Below are 12,559 nucleotides of genomic sequence, written 5' to 3' on the forward strand. Positions count from 1 at the left end.
TTTGCTCTGTGATAGGATTTCTTTAAACAAGCCCTACTGTATCCTCTACATAAGAGCCGTCTTTGTAGATTTTTTGCCTCTCTCTCAAAATCCTCTGATTTAGTACAATTACGTCGTAGTCTTAAGTATTGGCTGTAAGGTATACTGGATACAAGAGGCTGGGGGTGGGAGCTATCTGCTCTCAGAATCGTGTTACCTGCCGTGGATTTTCGAAAGAGGGTGGAGCCTAAAGTGCCGTCATCACCTATATAGATTGTAATGTCCAAAAAGTTCAAGGATTTCTGATTATACACATAAGTGAATTTGAGATTGAAATCATTGGTTTTCAAAACCTCAAAAAATCTCAATAACATCGTTAAAGAACCCGTCCAAATCATAAAAATGTCATCAATAAATCTTCTCCACAGGAGCACACAAGAGAGAAATGGCTCAATGTCGTCCCTGGAGAAGAGATCGCGCTCCCACCCCCCCAGGTGCAGGTTGGCGTAAGAGGGGGCACACTTGGTCCCCATAGCCACCCCCTGCACCTGGAGGTAGTGGGAGCCGTTAAACAAAAGACATTATTGGACAAAACAAATCTAAGCAGTGAGATAATAAAGGCATTATATTCCAAAGAGGAGCCACCTCTCTCGGATAGGAAACTCTCCACAACTCTAACTCCACAATGATGCGGGATCGAATTGTAGAGGGCCTCCACATCAATACCCACTAGCCAAGCGTCTTTTGGGACCTGAATGCCATCTATGGCTTTAATCAGGTCACTGGTGTCCCTAATGTAGGAAGGTAACGCCAATACGTGGGGATGCAAGTAGTCGTCCACCAACTGACTAGCTCTCTCGGTCAGACATCCATTGCCAGAGACTATGGGTCTGCCTGGAGGTTTTTTCAGGTTCTTGTGAACCTTAGGTAAAGCATACATAGTGGGTGTTGTAGGATCTTTGATATCCAAGAATTCCCATGTTTTTTTATTTATCAGAGCTCTAGAGTAGGCCTCGGAGATAAGTTGATGATATTTGATGACTATTCTTGCTAAGAAACAGAGATTTTTCTATACCAATCTTTATTGTTTAGAATATCTAAAACCATAGCCTCATATCCTGTAGTGTCCATTACAACGACGTTACCCCCTTTATCTGATGGCTTGATAGTTAGAGAGGGGTCGTTCTGAAGTGATTGAATGGCCATAATCTGACTTTCATTCAGATTGGAGGAAGTCAATATATTTAATATTTTTTACAATTAATAGAATGCTGGCAATTCTCTCCTTATGGAGGTTATGCTTACAGTATTCTTTTCCATTGTTTTAAAGGAATATTTCTCTCTTTGGAAACTGTGGGATATCTTTTTTCTCATTATTACTATTGGGGCGCCCTTTGTGGTATTCCTATACCCCCGAACTGAATTGGTAAATATATTTACGATGTTATATTTGATATCCAGCTCTTCATAGGATATCTATGCAATTTATATTTTTCAAATGTATTCCTATATTGCAGTCTCTCACCATCCTTTCATGTGGTATTTTTCGGCTTGGCTATCATCTTCTCTATGGGTCAACGTTAAGGGGTCAGGTGTCTCAGTCCCCTCCTCCATATTCACCCCTGCCTCTGCACCTACGTCGCTTCCACTTCCGGCAAATGAAAAGGTTCAGGTCTTCCTAAGGTACTCCTTGCCATTAGTACTAAAATAGTAGAAATCCATGCGGGCATTCAATATAGGACCATTGATATATGCCCTATTGTAATTATAAATGCTCTATTTTCATGTTTTTTCTTTGCAATTTAGAAATGTTCACTCTCGAGAAATATCTATCAAAACTCCTGAAGAAGCTATTATGAAGATGGCGAAACATGTAGAGTTGAAATTATCGAGTGCATTTTCTTGCTTTTAACATTTTAATTAATGTTGTGTCTTGTCCTATACTTTTATGTTTAATAAAATGTGTATTTTTTGGGAATCCAGATTTTTCTCCATCATTTGCCCCCTCCATTGTAATATAAAAGTACAGTTTTGCCACAATTAATAAATGCAGCAAAGGGGGCAATAAAAATAAAATGGTTACACCAAGAAAGCCCTACAATAGGAGATTAGTTTAAAAGAATTAAATATATAAATACAATGGAGTATTTAAGCAGCAGAGAAGAAGATCATATAGATTCTCAAGCATCTGGGAAAAATTGATAGAATTCAAAGAAACCAGCAAATAACCCAAAAGATATGGGTTGATTAAGCAAAAGGGGCGGGGTGAGAGGCAGAGAGTCGGGAAGAAGAGGAGGAGTCACAATAATAGAAAAGGAGAGCTACGAAAAAGACGAGGGGCAGGAAGTAAAGGGGAAAGGGCATAAGGGTTAAATGCAATGTTGATATTGTGATATATGTGATTCTTTACTTATTTTATACTGAAAATCAAATAAAGTTAAAACAATAAAAATAAAAATTGCAGGTAAAAGCCTAGGCAAATCAAGAATTGCAGTCTGTTTCATTTCCAGAAATTATTTTTTGTTTTACCTGCAATGCACCTTTGAACTTTCTAGAAAATATGAATAATTCAGGAGAGTCAGTTCCTCCTCATTTGTCCCTCATTTGGTCTGATCTATATAGTTCCTGGTGCTAAACTTTTCATCCAATTTCTAAATTGCTGCATTTGTAACTTCCAGAAGCCAATATAAAGGAATAGTATTGGTAAAAAAGAAACACTTGTGGGTTTAACTAATCATTTTTTTTGTATAATACCCCTTTAAGGGGGCATGAAAGGGGATGTGTCCTTTGCCTACATTCTTTTGCTAATAGGTGTCCCTCGTATCCCATCTCAAAAAGTTGGGAAATATGCTCTCAGTCTGCTTGGGGTGCTGATATCACATTCAAGATGCCGATGCCCAGCAGCCCAACAGTCTTTAGTCTAATAGATATCCACACAAAGGAGGTTTTTTATTGGTAAATAGCATGCATTATTTATCCTAAATGCAAATATAATATTATGGCAAGTTTTTTGTTGAAATATTAAAAGCTTTGAGTTCTTGTATCAATCTGCAGTCATGGCACAGTCCTTATCTCAATTTCTTTTGGTCAGTAGTGTGGTTCCCAATGCGGTGCCCATGTTGTATCTTAGTGATGTTGTCAAAAGGGTCCATCAAAGGGTTCTCTACTCTTTGGGCCCGTTCACATGTTCTCTTGCGATGCAGAAAACACGCATTTACCACACAGAACAGGAACGTGCTGCAATCTGTTCAACTCTCACAGGTACCAATAATTGTTAATGTCAACTCAAACCCTGCGTTTGCAGTCACCAAGACGTGTGGCACTACAGCACCATGCAGTTTGGTGCGAAACTGTTTTTAAAGTTGTGTTTGCTATGTTTTTTTACACATTCCTGTGTGTTTGACAGCCCATTGAAGTCAATTCAGGTGTTCCAATGGGAACCGGCCCTTACAGTGCTGGTGTAATTTCACAATGCAAGTCAACAAGACCTACTGGATGTATGAACAGCAGCTAGCAATCAGCAATATTCCTTACTGGAAGTGTTTTAATGGATGGTTATATCATAATGAATTTAAGGAAATAAATTAGGGCCTTTTTTTTTTTTTTTTTATCTTATTTAGAATCACTGGTATGTTTTATTGCCTAGAATGTCACACCTGAAGATTCCTAACAAGATAGAATCAGAATCACACATTTTGTTTTTTTTCCACAAAGGTTTTTAAATATGTCCCAAAGATACATTTTTTCAGCATTTTAGAAGTTTAGAAATCTTCTTATATAATGATGGTTGATTAGCATATTAAACCCTTTTTAATATAATTTATCAATCATGCAATCAGGTTGTGCTGGTCTTCCTTCTTAATAAGCCAGAATGCTTTGCAAATTAAGCATCATGGATATATAGCCCACTCTAGTGTATGCAGCTTGGTAGTGTAGACTTGCAGTGTAGGACAATTTAGTTTGGCTCAGGGCTAAGCCTGAGCTGTGGATCTGGGTCAGGGTTCAGTGAGTCAGAGCTGGGTGACTCATTCTGACAGCTCCTCTGGTGCCTCCCCCTGGTCTAGAAAGTTGTAGAACCTTCTAGAGCTAGTGGGTGGAGGTTAGGAGGAGCTGTTTGGAATGTTTATGAGGGCCTCAGCCAGTCCCCAGTGAAGGGCTGGCAGGGGGGGCAAGGCTAACCTAATAAAGGCATGAGCCATGCCAGCAGGGGCAGTCAGGTGGAAGATGGAAGTACTGTACAGTAGTGCTGTGCAGACTGTTGATAGCCCTCGGGGGGGGGTGATATAGGGCTGCGGCTCGGGTTCCGGAAGGATCCTGCCACAACACATAGAGAAAGCCCTTCCTGGAGGCACAGGGGCAACTGTGAGGACAGTGTGAGTACAGCAGCACTACTGGAGACTTACAAGGGGGGGAGACTGCCACATGTAGCCAGTTCTCCTTGAAGACTGCATTGTGCCAAGTCTTCATCCCTTCCCTGGGAGATCCCGTGCAGAGTCAGCCAGGTGGACTGGTGGGGATCATCAGTCTGGAGGACTGTGCAGGAAAGTTAGCCTGGAGGGCAAGTGAAAGGGACAGCTGCAGTCAGGTAGGTTGGTAGTGCCTTAAGAGGTTGTGCTAGGACCAGTAGCCACAGGAGGGAGAGAGGGAGATTGCAAGCTGGTCACTGTGCTGTGCTACACAACAAGTGGCTTTGAGTTCCTGTAAAAGGCCATTGCTAAATCTGACTGTGCCTGTCACACATTTGTTTACAGTGATCCAGCTGGAGTCTGCAAGCAAGTAAAGTGCAGGAGGAGTGTAAAGGGGGCTGTATCTATACTGTATGTAGATTGTGCATAGTAAGATGTTCCTGAAAATGTTGTTGCCGAAGTCAAGTGGGCATCCCTTAATTTCCCATCCACATCCAAGTTATTAACCCTCAATAAATCACAAAAAAAAACAAAGTCACAGACTGTTCTTTATGTCTGGAGTGCCTGTGAAAATTTGGTGTGCTTAGCTGTGCAGGGTGGGGGATCCCAGCTTAATTGCGGCTCTTTAGTGGGTGCGCTACAGATACATCCTGTAACAAACATTTCTTTTTAGAGTAAAGACATTATACAATTAAAACATATAAAAAGACATCAGTTTACAAACTTAAAAATACTACAGTAGACATAAACCTTAACTAAATGATATTCTGCTAAGGAATCACAAACAATTACCATTATTTTAAATAAGAGCCTTTCTTTAATGCTTGTTATAATTTCTTGCATTTTGGTGCTGCTGATATGGTTTTGAGGGTAGAATTTATAATGGAGAGGGGTTATGGGCTGTGCTAGTGTTTTTTCTTTTTTGAGGGGGTTTCTTTTTTTTCCTCTGTAGGGGGGTGCTTAGAGATAATATGGCTGGTAAAATGTGTTTGGGATAGAGTGTATGTACATGCTGAAAGAAAAGACCATTGAAAGTATTTTGTACTATCTGTTCGATAAGTGGAACTCAAAATATCTGTTGACTATGCCCGCAATCTATTAAGATGCTAGTAAACCAATAATGCTGTATTTAAGTCTCAAACATTGTTGCTAGCCCTTCCATTCTCTATCGGTGAACTATAAAACACCTCCCCTATGTTTGATGATGGGGGTTGTTCTGTACTCCTCACACTAATCCTGTCCTAGGGTGACAAGCTAATCCTTCATAAGTAGAGTACAGTGAGGGACAGTTGTTCATCTAGGACATGGACAGGGCCAGCCTTACCATGGGTCCCGCTGAGTCCATTGGACCCAAGCGGAACTTGGAGAGGGGCAGAAAATTGACTCCCAAGATTTTTTTCAGCAGTTTTGTGTATCATCAGTTTGCTGCGTGTTACAGGTGGTATTTTCCAATGTCATACTGCCGCCACTGTAAACTGATGAGTATGGGGAGGCGGAGCGTCTCCTCCGGGAACGTCCCTCGCGTGATCATGGTGTGTGCAATGACGTCAGACAACAGCACACCCCATCTCATGCAGGGCAGGCTGGATCTCCTAGGGCGGTGGCCATTACAGACACAGGAGTGACAGGAAGACTGAAGACAAACAGTGGCTATTTGGTGGACCGGTCTGGTCGTGAGTTATGGAAGAAGATTACAATATTTTCAAAATTTTACATTTATAAAAAATATGGATATGGGGGCCTTTTGGTGGGCGTAATTTTTTATTATTTTTTTTGGGGGGGGGGGGGCAACATTTCATTATTGGACCCAGGAAGCACAATGTCTTGGGCAAGCCCTGGACATAGAGTGTGCTACTAGCAGGATCATCAGGTAAAAAAAAGAAAAAGAAAGAAAAGCTTGAGAAATGAAAACGAATGTAGCCGCCACATCTAAGGTTTAGTAAGCTGAATTATGCACTGTGTGCACAATTATTAGGCAAGCAAGTATTTTGACCAAATCATCATTTATATCATCATTTATATGCATAGTGTCCAAGTCCAAGCTGTATAAACTTGAATGCTTATTGGATGTAAGCATATCAGGTGATGTGTTTTTGTGTACCGAAAGAGGGTGTGGCCAAAGGAGATCAACACCCTATATCAAGGTGTGCATAATTACTAGGTGGCTTCTTTCCTCGGGCAAAATGGGCCAAAAAAGAGATTTATCTAAAAAGTCAAAATTTTTAAAAAGTCTTTCCTGGGGTGCAGCACTTTTGAAATTGCTAAGATATTGTGGCATGATCACAAAATCATGAAAGGTTTTGTTGCAAATAGTCAACAGGGTCGCAAGAAACGTGTTGAGAAAAAAGAATCAAACTAACTGCCAAATTTTATAAAAGAATCAAATGTGAAGCTACCAGGAACCCATTATCCTCCAGTGCTGTCATATTCCAGAATTGCAACCTACCTGGAGTGCCTAGAAGTACAAGGTGTTCAGTGTTCAGAGACATGGCTATGGTAAGGAGGGCTGAAACCCGACCACCACTGAACAAGACACATGCTGAAATGTAAAGACTGGGCCAAGAAATAACTAAAGACAGATTTTTCAAAGGTTTTATGGACTGATGAGATAGAGTAACTCTTGACGGACCAGATGGATGGGCCTGTGAATGGATCAGTAACAGGCACAAAGCTCCACTTCGACTCAGACGCCAGTAAGGTGGGGGTGGGGTACTGGTATGGGCTGGTATAATTAAAGATGAGCTAGTTGGACTTTTTCGGGTTGAAGATGGACTCAAAATCAACATCCAAACCTACTGCCCATTTTTAGAAAACACTTTCTTCAAGCAGTGGTAAAGGAAAAAGTCTGCATCATTCAAGAAGACCATGATATATATGCAGAATAATGCTCCATAACATGCATCAAAGTACTCCACTGCGTAGCTAGCCAGCAAAGGCCTTAACCACTTGCCAACCACTGCATGACTATATTCTGCGGCCGTCAGCCCCTCCTGGGCAAAGTGACGTACCGGTACGTCACTCGCCCACGAGCCTGTAGGGGGCAAGCGCGCACCGCCGGCGGCGCGCTCTTGCCCCCGCTTGTTCACTAACATCCCCGCGCATCTGACTGGTGGCTCCGATGTCCGCCGGCCACTCGCAATCTCGCTCAGGAGAGGGAGAAAGGCAGACGGCTGATGTAAACACAGCCGTCTGTCATTCTCCCTTAGATCATGACAGAAGCTATGCGATCCTGCTATGTAGGATCGTATATGTCTCTGTTATGATCTAACAAGCCACGCCCCTTGACAGTTAGAATCATGCCCCTAGGGACACACTTAACCCCTTGATCACCAATAAAGTTAACACCTTCCCTGCCAGTGTAATTTTTACAGTAACAGTGCATATTTATAGCACTGATTACTGTAGTAATGTCACTGGTACCCCCAAAAGTGTCAAAAATGTCAGTCAGGGGTTCGATCTGTCCGCCACAATGTCGCAGTCCCGCAAAAAAAAATTGCAGATCACCGCCATTACTAGTTAAAAAAAAAAACAATAAAAATGACATAAATCTTTCCCGTAGTTAGTAAACGCAATAACTTTTGCACAAACCAATCAAAATACGCTTATTGCAATTTTTTTTACCAAAAATATGTAGCGGAAAACAAATAGGCCTAAAATGTTAAAACATTTTGATTTTTACATTTTTTTTGAGAATTTCATATAAAAAAAATTTGAAAAATATTGTTATTTTTTCAAAATTGTCGCTCATTTTTTGTTTATAGCGCAAAAAGTAAAAATCGCACAGGTGATCAAATACCACCAAAAGAAAGCTCTGTTTGTGGGAATAAAAGGACATCAATTTCATTTGGGTACAGCGTCACACGACCACGCAATTGTCCGTTACAGTCACGCAGTGCCGAATCACAAAATAGGGCCTGGTCTTTGAGCAGCCAAATCCTCTGGGGCTTAAGTGGTTAAAGATGAAAGAATCGTGACATGACCCTCTTCCCCTATTGAGAACTTGTGGGCCCTTCCTGAATGAAAGATTTATGGTGAAGGAGAACAGTACACCTCTCTGAACAGTGTCTGGGAGGCTGTAGTTGCTGCTGCACAAAAAGTTGATCATCAACAGATGAAGAAACTGACTGACTCTATGACTTTTTTTTTTTTAAATGTTTTTTTGTACATTTTTAAATGTTTGTTTATTATTCTCAATTTAACATTCGGAAATAAATATGTAAGATGAGAACATTTTCATTTTTTATTTAGTTGCATAATAATTCTGCACATTAATAGCTGCCCAATAATTGTGCACACATCGATATATTCTCCTAAGAAAGCCAAAACCTCACTTTTTCAATAATTTATTTAATCTATAAAAATACAACTTGCCTAATAATTGCGTACACGGTGTATTACATTTTCCCTATTGAGAATAGATACACTTCACAATTATTGTAAGATATTGAATTATAAGGAGAAAATGTTATGCTAACAAGCTATGATGGGTTATGATGGCTAACATGGCCCAGCACCCTTTGTGACTCTTGTGTCTGTACCAAAAAAAAAAAAAAAAATGATGGCTGTAGTTAAATAATGGTTGTGTGCATGGTTCAGTATGAAATGTTTTCTACAATGACCATACAAAGCATTATTAGCATCCATCTGTCCCACATCTAGTATAATAGGCCCCTTATTCTCAGAGAACCCTTGTGCAGTTACTGTACATAGTCTGCACAAATGGCATATCCGTTTCAGAGTGAGTGTCGCCAGCCTAGAAAACGTAAAACATTACTAAAAAAAAACAAAAACTATTGCAGCTGCTACATCTAAGACTGGCAAGCTGCAATATGTTACATTTTTCTCTTGGGTATAGACATACTTGAAAAATGAATGGATGATATTAGACGGTAAAGAGAAAATGTTTAGTTGACTAAGAAAAAATAGTTTTAAACAAAATAGAATAAAATTGACCAAAAATGTTTACATTTTCCCTTTAAAATAAAAAAAGGCATAAAAAATAAAATCCCTAATTTCATGTTGAACTGCTTGACCAATTCCATGTCATATATGTAAACACACCAGTCAATTAGTGACCAGGAACAGATCTCAGCTTTGCCAGATTGAGCTGTATGGACAATCTGGAGTAACAGATGCCGGGGAGGCTCAAACGGAATTCTATATCCCCGGAACACTTCCTAATCACTATGTAAATACGGTTGTGCTTGGATAAGATGTGTGTCAGTGTGAAGAGTGCAAGGTTTTGTTTCACATGAAGTTTGAGATAATAAATATAATAGGAAGCCAGATTCCTCCACAGTTTCATTTTGAAAGATGTTTACTGAAATATGTTCCAGTTCCGCTATCCCAGTGACCCAAAAGTAATTCTCTGCTGCGGAGGTCATGTTAATATGAGCATTCACACAGACAGGCTCTATTTCTGGCCTCAAAACTCAAATTAAAAATTCACATCCAGAACAAATGTCTTTTTAAACCAAGCTTGTATTTGGAGATGAAATACTGTATGATGCTCTAAAAAAAGGATACATTAACAGCATGTGCCAAAATAGTGATAATTAACTAGAGTTAAAGGGTCATAAAGTATATGCAGTACATTTGAAAAGTATTAACTATAGACATTAAGTTTGACCTCAGCCAACTTTTTTTTTAGTTTTAAATAGAGATGAAGTGCATCTAAAACCAAAGAATTAACAAAGATTTAGGCAAAATTAAAATGAAAGGTTTGAGAGATTTTAGGAATGAGGTTTACGCCTTCTTTAACCAAATCTTAATTCAGGGCTTTTTTTCTCAGAAAATAGTGGAGCACCCCCTAGCATTGCTAGAGTGCTAGAGTAGGATGTTTTTGTTTTGGTGCCGGAAAATTTTCAGGCTTGGCTGCCAGCCAAGCCTGTGTGTTTCTCTGGGTCGGAGTGACTCAGGGTGGGCTGGATGACTCTCCCTGCTTGCTGAAAACTTGAAAAAGGTTCCAGAAGCAGTTAGGAGGAGTTTAGGAGGAGCTGGCTGGAGTATTCTGAGGGCCCTGACCAATCCCAAACAGAAGAGCAGGCAGGGGGCAGGCCCCCTCAAATACTCAGTGTCAGCCTGGCAGGGGCAGTGTGAGTTCAGGTGGAAGATGGAGATGGAGTGCTAGGCTGTCAGAGACCTTTAAGAGTAACCTACTAGTCTGGGGGGTGGGGGTGAAATCAGGCCTGGGCTCGGGTGCAGAAGAAACCCCTCTTTACACACGGAGGAATCCTGACCAGAAGGCACAGGAGCAAGTAGAGGACAGCAGGAGATCACTCCTCCAGGGAGGAAGACAGCTACGTGGGCTGGTGACTGTTGCAGTCAGAAGACTGAAAGGCATGCCTGAAGGGACTGGGTTCAAGCAGTCTGGGATGGATACAGAGTCAGTCTGGGAGGTCTATGGAGAAGTAGCCAGGGTGGCTAGTGAAAGGGACAGTTGCAGCCAGGCGGGCTGGCAGTTCCTGAAGAGGTGGTACTGGAAGCAGTAGTCACAGAAAAGGACACCTAGCACCAAAGACCTCTTTTTTTGCTGCACTATTAAAGGAGCCTGCGATCCCTGCCTGCAAAGGGCATCCACAAGGATCTAACTGAGTGTGTGTTGGATCAAACAACCAGTGTTAGCTGGTCCTTGGAGTTGTAGTTCTACAACCAAGTCTGTGCTGGAGGTAGAAGAGGAGAAGTGTGTATATACCAGATGTATATAGGTTGTTTCCCTGAAGAGTTTGTTGCTGATCAAGTGGGCATCCCATAAGAATTCTTACCCCATCCAAGTTTAATCCCCCTAAATAAAAAAACAAAACAAAGTTGCAAAGACTGATTCTTGTCTCAAGTGTGAATGGAAAATTCATGTGCCGGGCTATGCAGGGTAGGAGATACTCATATTGACCAGCGGCCCCTACAGGGGTAGCACTACAATAGGTACTCGAACTTAACCAATAGGTACAGGAACTCAACCATGATGCCCCAACCCCCCCCCCCCCACACACACACACACACACAAACACACCCTCCCTAAAAGTTCCACCATCTTCCTCCACATGTCTTACTTTTGTTGCTGTATTAAGCTGAGGCACCCTGTTGGCTCTAGTGCCTCCCCGCACACTGTAGTTGGCTCTGCCTCTCTCATTTTCGGGGAGATCATCCAGTGGGGGTGTGAGCATCTGCACCCCGGTAAACCGGGCATCTGTATCTTCCTTGTCCCCATCCTTCACTCAATGGGAGCCTCTCAGGAGATCAGATCTGTGGGAGCTGTTGGGAGACAAGCGGTCACTTGTAAACATAGAAGCCAGACTTCTGTGTTTACAAGTGATAGTGGTTAGCAGGGAGCAAAGGGCCTGAGCTAGAGGTGGGGGAACTGAGGTCCACCAAGTTCCAGCTGAAAAAAAAACGTTAAGGTAGTATAAGAAGCTTGCAGCATGAAATATATACTTTGCATCATGTATAAAAGTGCACATATGTTTGTATATTGTCTTTACTATTTTATATTTTACTTACCCAGTGATTAAACCCAACACAATTAGTTACAAAAAAAAGTCTAAACTTTTTTATATAATGTTCATTACCAACTGTTAATTTTAATGGAGTTTTGTAGCTCGAGCATGAAAAAAGTTAGCAAATTGCTATTTGCTAGGCATAATATTGTAGTTTGAATGTTTTAGCTAAGAGCTAACCATAGATGCACGGATTTCTCCCTTAGGAAAAAAGGACAGGACAATGCTTGCCCAGACTAATTACCCCGGGACTTGCATGCTAGGTAGAGGTTTAGCACACACAGACAGTCTGTATTTCCCTTTCCTCTGCAAGATTACGAACACATTGCCTGAGCTGCACAGAACATTTTCAACAGGTTCTTAAATCTTTGGAGGCAGAAACAAGGAAAAAAACGCATGACATCTCTGAAGGAAGGGGCCCCACCAATTCTCTCGGGGACCAGCTCCTGTCCTTTCAACTGTCTGTGTAAACTCCTCCCACTCTCTAATGTGTAACCCTCTATGTATCTATGGGAAGAGCACCATCTAGTGGCGAAACAGGGATTGGTACACCCCCTTACAAGTAGACTCAGAGCTGCCACTCAAGTGACACTCAGTTTTCCCCTTTGCTCCTCCCCTGGCAATCTATATAATAATTTATGGAAAGGAAAACCACTGCAAGTAAGCATTTAAAATACTTTA

The sequence above is a fragment of the Pelophylax lessonae genome, assembly GCF_965119305.1.
Source record: "Pelophylax lessonae genome assembly, chromosome: 8".
In the NCBI taxonomy this organism is placed as follows: domain Eukaryota; kingdom Metazoa; phylum Chordata; class Amphibia; order Anura; family Ranidae; genus Pelophylax; species Pelophylax lessonae.